The following is an 11650-nucleotide window of genomic DNA, read 5'->3' as shown; positions in this document are numbered from 1 at the left end:
AAGGCAAGCTGAGCAGCGCTCGGCTCCTGGTGCTGCGCCTATTTTTAAATAGCCAACTCTTGACTGCTGCTCTCGCTTACGGCCATACCACCCTGGCAATGCCTGATCTCATCTGAACTCGGAAGCAAAGCAGGGTTGGGCCTGGTTAGTACTTGGATGGGAGACCGCCTGGGAATACCAGGTGCTGTAAGCTTTTTGAATTCCTTCGTTTGGCAAAAAAATTGATAAATACATTTTTTTTTTTAAAAAAGAGGTAAACTATTGAGGGGCCAAGGGCATTGTTTCTGTCGGTGCTGTTTCAAGGCAAGCTGAGCAGCGCTCGGCTCCTGGTGCTGCGCCTATTTTTAAATAGCCAACTCTTGACTGCTGCTCTCGCTTACGGCCATACCACCCTGGCAATGCCTGATCTCATCTGAACTCGGAAGCAAAGCAGGGTTGGGCCTGGTTAGTACTTGGATGGGAGACCGCCTGGGAATACCAGGTGCTGTAAGCTTTTTGAATTCCTTCGTTTGGCAAAAAAATTGATAAATACATTTTTTTTTTTAAAAAAGAGGTAAACTATTGAGGGGCCAAGGGCATTGTTTCTGTCGGTGCTGTTTCAAGGCAAGCTGAGCAGCGCTCGGCTCCTGGTGCTGCGCCTATTTTTAAATAGCCAACTCTTGACTGCTGCTCTCGCTTACGGCCATACCACCTTGGCAATGCCTGATCTCATCTGAACTCGGAAGCAAAGCAGGGTTGGGCCTGGTTAGTACTTGGATGGGAGACCGCCTGGGAATACCAGGTGCTGTAAGCTTTTTGAATTCCTTCGTTTGGCAAAAAAATTGATAAATACATTTTTTTTTTTTTAAAAAAAAGAGGTAAACTATTGAGGGGCCAAGGGCATTGTTTCTGTCGGTGCTGTTTCAAGGCAAGCTGAGCAGCGCTCGGCTCCTGGTGCTGCGCCTATTTTTAAATAGCCAACTCTTGACTGCTGCTCTCGCTTACGGCCATACCACCCTGGCAATACCTGATCTCATCTGAACTCGGAAGCAAAGCAGGGTTGGGTCTGGTTAGTACTTGGATGGGAGACCGCCTGGGAATACCAGGTGCTGTAAGCTTTTTGAATTCCTTCGTTTGGCAAAAAAATTGATAAATACATTTTTTTTTTTTAAAAAAGAGGTAAACTATTGAGGGGCCAAGGGCATTGTTTCTGTCGGTGCTGTGTTCAAGGCAAGCTGAGCGGCGCTCGGCTCCTGGTGCTGCGCCTATTTTTAAATAGCCAACTCTTGACTGCTGCTCTCGCTTACGGCCATACCACCCTGGCAATGCCTGATCTCATCTGAACTCGGAAGCAAAGCAGGGTTGGGCCTGGTTAGTACTTGGATGGGAGACCGCCTGGGAATACCAGGTGCTGTAAGCTTTTTGAATTCCTTCATTTGGCAAAAAAATTAATAATACATTTTTTTTTTTAAAAAAAAGAGGTAAACTATTGAGGGGCCAAGGGCATTGTTTCTGTCGGTGCTGTTTCAAGGCAAGCTGAGCGGCGCTCGGCTCCTGGTGCTGCGCCTATTTTTAAATAGCCAACTCTTGACTGCTGCTCTCGCTTACGGCCATACCACCCTGAGCACGCCCCCTTGAGTTTGACTGAGTCACTGCTTTCAAGGAAGTGTGAGGTGGCAGTAGGGAGAGAAAGGCTCTCTTATTTTGATTTTCTTTATTGTTTTTTTCTTGATTTTGACAGAAATAAGTTGTATTAATTTAGTTTAGTTTTAGTTAAACCCCAGACAGTGTTATCTGTTTGGGGTTAAAACCTTTTGAAAGGATGGACACCCCGGTAAAGGAACAGGAACTGAATATGGACTATGGCAACACGGACAAAGCTACTCCTGAAGATAGCAATTCAAGAGATTTAAACAAGGACATTGACAATAATGACACATGGGCAACTGTTGTGGCAAGAAGGAAGAAAAATAGATCAGACACAAGTAGAGGAGGAAGTGGAGAAAAACAACAAACTAAAGGTAAAGCAATTGCTGAATGTTTGGAAAATACCCAACAAACAAGTCAAAGAAATGAGATGATAAACAAACTGAAAAGTCAAGCAAGATTTCAGAGACAATATAAAAAAGAAACAACTTTGACAATGACTGTGAAAGATCCTGAAAATATCACAGTAGTTATGATTATAAAGGCTGTGGAAGGAAAGACTGGAGTTGGAAAATTGTTTGGACTGAGAAAAAAATCTAATTTTGACTATGAACTAACTATGGAAAATGAAACAGACTGTGATCATTTAATGGATGGACTCATGATCAACCAGCAATTCTGTGAAATATCAAAACTCTGCGCAACTGAGAGATTGGTTTCTTTTTTAAATTTACCCAATTATATTCAAGATTGTGAAATCATCCAAAAGCTTGTGGACTGGGGAGTTTCTCCAATTCTCCCACTAAGAAGAAGGTATCATCCAGGAACAACTGTGGCTGACGGAACAAGGTTCATCAGAGTGAAATTTCCAAAAGAAGTCATGACTCTTCCTTACAACGTCAAATTTGATACAGAGGAAGGACCAAAATATTTTAGAGTGATACATGATCAGCAGATAAAAACATGCAGATTATGTGGAAGCACTGAACATGAAAAAAAAGACTGCCCACAATTTGTGTGTAGAGAATGTCTGGAGCAGGGGCATTTTGCGCGGGACTGTAAAGCCCCACGGTGCCAAGGCTGCAAAAAGACAACATTGTGGTGCAGATGTGAATCGGATGAGGAAGACACTGGAGTAATGGAAATGCATAAACCAACGGAGAAATCAAGTGATGAAGAAAGTGAGGATGAAGAACAGGAATTAACACCGGATGGTTTGAATGAACAAGAAGAGGAGCAGGCTATGAGTGAAGAGGATGAAGGAGATACAGTAGAGACTGAGGCACAACATCTAATGAAAGACGATGGACAGGACATGGAAAAGAACAAGGAGCAGCGGGTGAAAATACAGAAAGCAGAATTGAGGAAGAGGTAAGTGATGATGATAATGATGAAATAAATATTGGGACTAAAGACAGAACAATAGACAGCATAAACAGAAGACGCAGAAAAACTGTACAAATAAATATTCAGCAAGTGCTTAAGAAACAGAAATTACGAAAAGAAGCAAAAGCAAAACTAAAAACTGACAGAACTGATCTAAGATTTTAGATAAAGAAGACTACAAATGATTGATGGCTTGTTTAATTTGGATTTTCTTTTGTTTGGATGGCTTGTTTTCTTTTATATTTCTAATGAACAACTTATGTTTGGTTTCAATTAATGTAAGAGGGCTGTCATCTAAAGTGAAGTTTGAAAATGTAATTGCTTTAACAGAAAAATGTGATATAATATGTATACAAGAGACTGGATGGAATGAAACGATTATTAATGAACTTAAAAAATGTTGGGACGGGGAAATATTGTATAATAATGACCCAAATAAGAAAAAAGGCATGGCAATATTAATTAGAAGAGGAATAGGATGCTCATTTGATGTTTTATTTAAAGATAACTATGGAAGGATCTTAACTATTAAAATAATAAATAAGGGTGAAGAAATAACAATATGTAACATCCATGCTCCAAATCAAGACTTGGAAAGAGTTACTTTTTTTAAGAACCTTAGTGTTTTAATGAGTGGATGGAATAATGTTATTGTCTTAGGAGATTTTAATACTGTTTTAGAAAGGATAGATGTAGATGATTATATGGTTTATAGAGCAGATGTTGGAAGAAAAGAACTGAAATACATGATTGAAAAACATAAATATGTAGATGTATGGAGAGAGAGAAATAGAGCCAAAAGAGAATACTCAAGAAGGCAGTGGGTGAATACAGTTTTAAAACAAAGTAGATTAGACTATGTTTTATGTACAAGAAGATTAGAATCTTTTATTTCAAAGATTTTTTACAAGATTTTTAGCTGTAGTGACCATGATTTTTTGTATGTAATGATGGATTTCAGTGGAGTTGAAAGAGGACCAGGTGTATGGGTGTTTAATACAGAGCTCTTAAAGAATGATTTTAATAAAATTGAAATGGAAAATATTATTATTAATAGTGTAAATGATGAGTTATATGATGAAGAAATAAGTGTGTGGTGGGACAATGTCAAATTAGAGGCCAAAAGATTTTCAATAGAATGTTCAAAGAAAATGCAGAAAGCTAATCGAGCTAAAGAAAGACAATTAAACAAAGAATGGGAGAATGAAATGGAAAAGATAACAGAAGGAAATATGGATATTAGGAGAATAGTGATATTAGAAGAGAAACTGAAAAAAGTAGAAGAGGAAAAATGTATGGGAGCAAGAATAAGAAGCAAGATGAAAAATACAGTGGAAGGAGAAAGAAGTACAAAGTTCTTTTATGATTTAGAAAAAACACGACAAAAAGCCGATTTGATAAAGAATGTCTCAATAAAAGGGGAAAATGTCAAAGATAAAGAAAGTATTTTAAGAACAGTTAAAGATTTCTATGGAATTTTGTTTAAGGGAGAAGGAGTTCATGAAGAAGATAAGGATTTTTTATTGAATCAAATAAAGGTTAAAGTAAGTGAAGAGGATAAAGAACGGTGTGATAGTGATATAACTGAAGAGGAGATAAATGAAGCTATAACACAATTAAGCAATGGGAAAAGCCCTGGTTTAGATGGTTTGTCATCCGAATTTTATAAGACTTTTAAAGATGTTTTAATTCCAATTTTAAAAGATCTTTTTACTGCTATTTTTAAAAAAGGAGAGTTGAGTGAGAGTATGAAGAAAGGAATGATTAAAATAATTTATAAAAATAAAGGTGATAAAGATGATTTGCAAAATTATAGACCTTTAAGCATGCTTAATACAGATTATAAAATATTAGCAAAGATTTTAGCAAACAGACTTAAAAAGGTAGTTCCCACTCTTATCACAACTAATCAAGCTTATGGTGTAATAGGCAGAGATATAGCAGACACAATAACAAGTATAAGAGATTTAATCTGGTACATAAAAGAAAAAAAAGATGAAGGATTTTTATTCAGCATAGATCTAGAGAAAGCTTTTGATAGAGTTGAGCACAGCTATTTATTTGACTTAATCCAGAAATTTGGCTTTGGTGAGAATTTCATTAAGTGGATCAAATGTTTTTATACAGATATTTTTAGTTGTTTTAAAATAAATGGATTTTTAACAGACTACATTGAGATTTCCAGATCTATAAGACAAGGATGTCCTTTATCAGCATTATTATACACACTAGTTGCTGAACCATTAGGCTTAGCTATAAATGGAGAAAAGGAAATTAAAGGGTTTATGATAGAAACCAATAGAACAGAACAGAAGATTTTTCAGTATGCTGATGATACCACTCTATTTTTAAAAGATTTTAAAAGTGTTGGGAAAGCTATGGAAATATTTGATAAATATTGTCGAGGATCGGGAGCAAAAGTAAATAAAGAAAAAACGGAATACATTAAGATGGGAAAAGCAGAAGCTCCACAAGGAAATTGGGAATTTAAAGAACAAAACAATTACATAAAGATCTTAGGCATTACGCTGGGATATGATGAAATGAAAACTAGAGAAATAATTTGGGATGAACTCCTAAATAAAATGGAGAAAAGATTATGTTTTTGGAAGCAGAGAGTATTGTTTTTAAAAGGGAAAGTACTGGTATTAAATTCTCTTTTTCTATCTAAGATGTGGTATGTTTTAAGTGTTGTTAGTCTACCTACGTGGGTGTATAAGAGAATAAAAACTATGATTTTAAAGTTTTTATGGGATGATAAACCATCTAAAATTGCATATAACACTATCATTGGAAAGGTGGATGAGGGAGGATTAGGACTTATAGATCCATGGATAAGAATGAAAAGTATGAGAATTAAAACATTAAAGAAGTTTTTAAATGAAGACAATATTCCGTGGAAAAGCATCATGAGTTATTTTATTAATAAATGTGGACAAATAGGAGATGATTTCTTATGGATGGCATTTAAAGACCGCATGATAGAGAATATTCCTGAGTTTAATAAAGAGTTGTTGAGAACATGGAAATGTTTTTATGATAACATACACACTGAGATTGAAGGAAGAAAACTTTATTTACAGCAACCCCTGTTTTTAAATCAGAACAATAAAAGCAAAAAACAAATGTTTTATGAGAACTGGTATGCAGTTGGTTTTAGACAAGTAAAAGACATTTTATATGAAATAAAACCTGGGTTTTTACCTACTCAAGCAATAATAGATACACTGGAGGAAATAGAAGATGTAGATGATAAAGAAAAAATTGAAGATCAATACAAGAAGTTAAGATTAGCATTACCAGATCACTGGATCAAAACTATTGAAGAGAATGAAAAAGAAACTGAAAATAGAAAAATCAAAGTGTTTTTAAAAATGGATGAAGATAAGATTAGTATCAATGATTGTCCTATCAAGATGTTTTATACATGTTTGTGTAATGCTGTGTTTAAAAAACCTAAATCAATAGAATTTTGGGAAAAGATATTTGAAAACTTCGATGCTTCGACTATATGGAAAAATGTCAGATTACATTTTAAAAGTCCAGCATTGGAAAACTTTGATTTTATGTTAAGACACAACTGCATAATGACAGAGATCATCTTTAAAAAGATTGGGGTATCACAAGATGAATTGTGTAAGGTGTGTTTGGAAAAAAGGGAAGGTGTGTTACACCTATTTTTAAAATGTAACAAGTTAAGTGATTTTATGAAGATGTTGAAAACAATGGTCTGTACTTTTTTGTATGATGAAAACATTGTTTTAGAAGAATGGGATACACTGTTTTTATTTGGTTTTAATGGAAAACAAAAAATGTGTTTGCTCTTAATTATATGTTGACTCTTGCAAGATATACAATATGGAAAAGAAGAAATATTATGAAACAAAAGAAAAAAGAAATTCCATTGGTTTTGTTGTACAAACAGATTGTGACTGAGGAAATAACGGTTATATATAACTATTGCAAAATGTATGAGAAGATGGACATTTTTGAAAAATGTATTACAAAAAATAATCCATATGTTGTACAAACTTGGACTGGTTTTGAAGTTTTCTTACCAGGAGATTTTTAAATATTGTGTATTTTAAATATTTGTATGTATAAATGTCATGATTGTTGATGATGTGTTTAATAAAAAAATAAAATAAAAAAAAAATCTCATCTGAACTCGGAAGCAAAGCAGGGTTGGGCCTGGTTAGTACTTGGATGGGAGACCGCCTGGGAATACCAGGTGCTGTAAGCTTTTTAAATTCCTTCATTTGGCCAAAAAATTAATAAATACATTTTTTTTTAAAAAAAAAGAGGTAAACTATTGAGGGGCCAAGAGCATTGTTTCTGTCGGTGCTGTTTCAAGGCAAGCTGAGCGGCGCTCGGCTCCTGGTGCTGCGCCTATTTTTAAATAGCCAACTCTTGACTGCTGCTCTCGCTTACGGCCATACCACCCTGAGCACGCCCCCTTGAGTTTGACTGAGTCACTGCTTTCAAGGAAGTGTGAGGTGGCAGTAGGGAGAGAAAGGCTCTCCCATTTTGATTTTCTTTATTGTTTTTTTCTTGATTTTGCCAGAAATAAGTTGTATTAATTTTGTTTAGTTTTAGTTAAACCCCAGACAGTGTTATCTGTTTGGGGTTAAAACCTCTTGAAAGGATGGACACCCCGGTAAAGGAACAGGAACTGAATATGGACTATGGCAACACGGACAAAGCTACTCCTGAAGATAGCAATTCAAGAGATTTAAACAAGGACATTGACAATAATGACACATGGGCAACTGTTGTGGCAAGAAGGAGGAAAAACAGATCAGACACAAGTAGAGGAGGAAGTGGAGAAAAACAACAAACTAAAGGTAAAGCAGTTGCTGAATGTTTGGAAAACACCCTACAAACAAGTCAAAAAAAAGAGATGATAAACAAACTGAAAAGTCAAGCAAGATTTCAGAGACAATATAAAAAAGAAACAACTTTGACAATGACTGTGAAAGATCCTGAAAATATCACAGTAGTTATGATTATAAAGGCTGTGGAAGGAAAGACTGGAGTTGGAAAATTGTTTGGACTAAGGAAAAAATCAAACTTTGACTATGAACTCACAATGGAAAATGAAACAGACTGTGATAGTTTAATGGATGGACTCATGATTAATCAACAATTCTGTGAGATATCAAAACTCTGCGCAACTGAGAGAATGGTTTCTTTTTTAAATTTACCCAACTATATTCAAGATAGTGAAATCATCCAAAAGCTTGTGGACTGGGGAGTTTCTCCAATTCTCCCACTAAGAAGAAGATATCATCCAGGAACAACTGTGGCTGACGGAACAAGGTTCATCAGGGTGAAATTTCCGAAAGAAGTCATGACTCTTCCTTACAACGTCAAATTTGATACAGAGGAAGGACCAAAATATTTTAGAGTGATACATGATCAGCAGATAAAAACATGCAGGTTATGTGGAAGCACTGAACATGAAAAAAAAAGACTGCCCACAATTTGTGTGTAGAGAATGTCTGGAGCAGGGGCATTTTGCGCGGGACTGTAAAGCCCCACGGTGCCAAGGCTGCAAAAAGACAACATTGTGGTGCAGATGTGAATCGGACGAGGAAGAGACTGAAGTGATGGAAATACATAAACCAACGGAGAAATCAAGCGATGAAGAAAGAGAGGATGAAGAACAGGAATTAACACCAGATGGTTTGAATGAACAACACTCAAAAAAGTGATATGTTGGCATTAATGAACTTTTTTTTGTCCACTGGTTCCACGTAACCGAGTTAAGTTGTCTTTAAGAAAGAATATTTATTTCAATAAACTTAAGTTAATTACGTAAAGCTAAAGTAATTTTGTTTAGTTCAGTCAACATAACATTCATTGTTTTGTTTTAATCTCTCTAGTTAATTAAGTTCAACTATTCTAAAATTTATATTGTTATGTTTAACCAAAGAAAAAAAAAATTTCAGATTATTTTGAGTTATTTAAGTTATTAAGTTATTTTGATTAGTTCAATCAATGTAACATTCATGATTTTGTTTTAATCCTTTTAGTTATTTAAATTCAATTATTTAAACAAATAAAAAAACAATCATTTTCAATTTCACTGAGTTTATTAAATAACATTTTCACAATGTTTTATGATGAACATTTATAGTGTTCACATTCTTCTAAACATAAAATATTTGTCAAAAGCTACATTCTGGTTTACTTTTCAAAATAATAGTAATCTTAACGTATTACATTGTTAATTTTAGTACTGTTAAAATAATAATATAAGTACAAAGTAAAATAAAAACATGCAGCTTTTAAATTAAAGGATTTACAAAAATGTTTTTTTTTATACTTGGAAAAATTAACAGCCTTCTTTAACAGTATAAAGCATAACCGTACAAAGTATACTTTCTTGAAACTGAAAAAATCAGGTAACACTTGTTTTTCATAGAAAGAATAACATTTGAAAACAGAATAACATTTTTACACTGTTTAAAGTTTTTTTCAACAATAACATTTTCACCAAAATCTTCAGTTTTCAAAATAAAATGAATCTTTACTTATTACAAGTTACAAAAACAATATTGCAAGTAAAAATCTAAATAAAAGAATTCTGTCTTTTAAAATAAACGATTTACAAAAATAGACTTGGATATTATAGTCTTCTTTAGTAAAACAAAAACAAAACAAAAAAAAAAAAAACAGCTATCAACATCGCAGGTATTCAAATGAAGATTAACATCTGATAGCAAAAAATAAAGTAAATATTTGTAAAGATATCATCTTGCCATCATTGAATTAAAAAAATGTAGTGCAACAGACAGAGCAACATTATGAAAAAAAACATAAGACTTGCTTCTCAGACCTTGCATCTGAAGGTTAAGGTGCCTATGAAAGAAGTTTATTTTTTAACACCTGGACCTTGTTTGATAACTTGTTGGCATCGAGTTCCATGAAAATCTTTTGAAACCATTCAAAAGTATATCTCAAATCCTTGGGGTAAGCCAGGTTTAATGCATTAGACCAATGATCATCGAACATGCATTGGCTACATTGTCCAAGATTTCAAGAACTTGAACGCCTTCGACGATGACACCAACATCTTCGTATGGATCTGCAACCCCTGCCCCTTCATGTTTGATGGCATATATTCCGAGAGTTGTGTTGCTTATGGAGATTTCTGCTTCATCATGTTCGGTGTCCTAAAAATGTAAAGTACAAAATAAAACATCTACCAAAAGCTCAACGGTGAAAGGAGTGATGGTTTTAGAGAAAATACTAAATGCTTCTTTAAAAATGTAAATGACTTACCATGTACTCCTTCACTAGGTTTGAAGGATCTTCATTTAAGTAGACCACTAAGGCTTTCAGGATGCACTCACGTTTCTTTTCAATGGTGATGCTCTAAAATGAAATGAAAATTTGCACTTATAACTGTACATCTAACATACACAGATTACCTGACTACTGTCTTTTTATGTATGTCCATCAACAAATGGTCTCAAATCGAAAGCACTACAAAACATGCTTATTTTTACATGGCCGCCATTTTAAAGAACAAAATCGAGGCTGCGGTGGGAAGAAACCCGGGAGTATAGGACCAGAACTGTAAACATTGCAGTAACATGCTGTGCACTACAAACCTCCAGCTGTGGCATAGATTTCAAAATGCAGAAATGGTGTGAAAATCACTTTAATATCATTCCGTACGTTTAATTTAAACAATTAAAAACAATTTAGCATCAAACAACATCACAATCTCTGTAAGAGTAATATACTGAAGTGTCCTTCTAGGCTTTAGTTCATGGCACCAGTTAAACACCGTGGGGACGCTTTCCTGCTTCAGCCTATGTAACCTAGTGAGTGATAAACACTGCAGTCCTCTGCAGCACACCCTCGTGTTATCTGTAATAAGGTTGTCCCGGTACTGAAGTTTTAAATCCGTCCATTACGCTAACATTGAAGCACTGCTGAGAGTGGATGAGTTGACTGATCTTCACGGCTGCTTTGCGCTCCAGTCTCCGTGTATCTGTGTTTGCACTCAGTTTACTGCTCTTCACCCAGTGCAAACACAGGTACACGGAGACTGGAGCGCGAAGCAGCCGTGAAGATCAGTCGAGTCATCAAGCAGATCGCTCAGCTCGTCTGTGTTTGTGCTCGGTAAACAGCGGAGAGTGAACTGATGACCTTCTCAGCCAATCACAAGCATTTCTGTTGAGCACGTAAACACAATGGCAAATCAGCGCAGTTTTAAGAAAGTCATCAACAGTGTCTTAAATATTAGCAGGAAATTGACGGTTTTTCTTTTAATTCAGCAACGTGACAAGTCTAATATAGTAAAGAATCAGTTTATTAACTCGAGTTTGATAAATGGCATCTAAAACGTGTGTTTGGGAAAGAAAACAATAGATAACTAGTGCCATTCCCCTTAACTTAGCTGAAAATGAGCTCTGATATCTCTTTTAATTTTCACCATTCATTCAGAACGGACCTTCGGGTCACTCGGAAGGCGATGAAATTATAAATTTGTGTCACTTTATCTTCGCTGATCAGATTTACAGCCAAGTACACAACGTTCCTATGTAACTCCCAACGATTCTTCCGGGTTTCTTCCCACCGCAGCTTCGACTTCACTTTTAATAATGCTGGCCGCGTGAAATCA

General features: G+C 35.2%; 5 non-coding genes across 5 annotated transcripts; all 5 read left to right on the top strand.

Moving 5' to 3' along the window:
* The first annotated feature begins 74 nt into the window (after positions 1–74).
* Positions 75–193, top strand: LOC130223791 (5S ribosomal RNA). The gene has a single exon (XR_008836906.1). It is a non-coding gene; the product is annotated as a 5S ribosomal RNA (ribosomal RNA).
* Positions 194–374: 181 nt separating this feature from the next.
* On the top strand, positions 375–493 carry LOC130223790 (5S ribosomal RNA). Its single transcript, XR_008836905.1, has one exon. It is a non-coding gene; the product is annotated as a 5S ribosomal RNA (ribosomal RNA).
* A 181-nt stretch (positions 494–674) lies between these two features.
* Positions 675–793, top strand: LOC130223860 (5S ribosomal RNA). Its single transcript, XR_008836971.1, has one exon. It is a non-coding gene; the product is annotated as a 5S ribosomal RNA (ribosomal RNA).
* A 185-nt stretch (positions 794–978) lies between these two features.
* Positions 979–1097, top strand: LOC130223856 (5S ribosomal RNA). The gene has a single exon (XR_008836967.1). It is a non-coding gene; the product is annotated as a 5S ribosomal RNA (ribosomal RNA).
* Positions 1098–1280: 183 nt separating this feature from the next.
* On the top strand, positions 1281–1399 carry LOC130223789 (5S ribosomal RNA). Its single transcript, XR_008836904.1, has one exon. It is a non-coding gene; the product is annotated as a 5S ribosomal RNA (ribosomal RNA).
* The last annotated feature ends 10251 nt before the right edge of the window (positions 1400–11650 follow it).

The sequence above is a fragment of the Danio aesculapii genome, chromosome 4 (assembly GCF_903798145.1).
Source record: "Danio aesculapii chromosome 4, fDanAes4.1, whole genome shotgun sequence".
Lineage (NCBI taxonomy): Eukaryota > Metazoa > Chordata > Actinopteri > Cypriniformes > Danionidae > Danio > Danio aesculapii.
The sequence above is the reverse complement of the archived record's forward strand: the minus strand, read 5'-3'. Positions and strand labels throughout refer to the sequence as shown.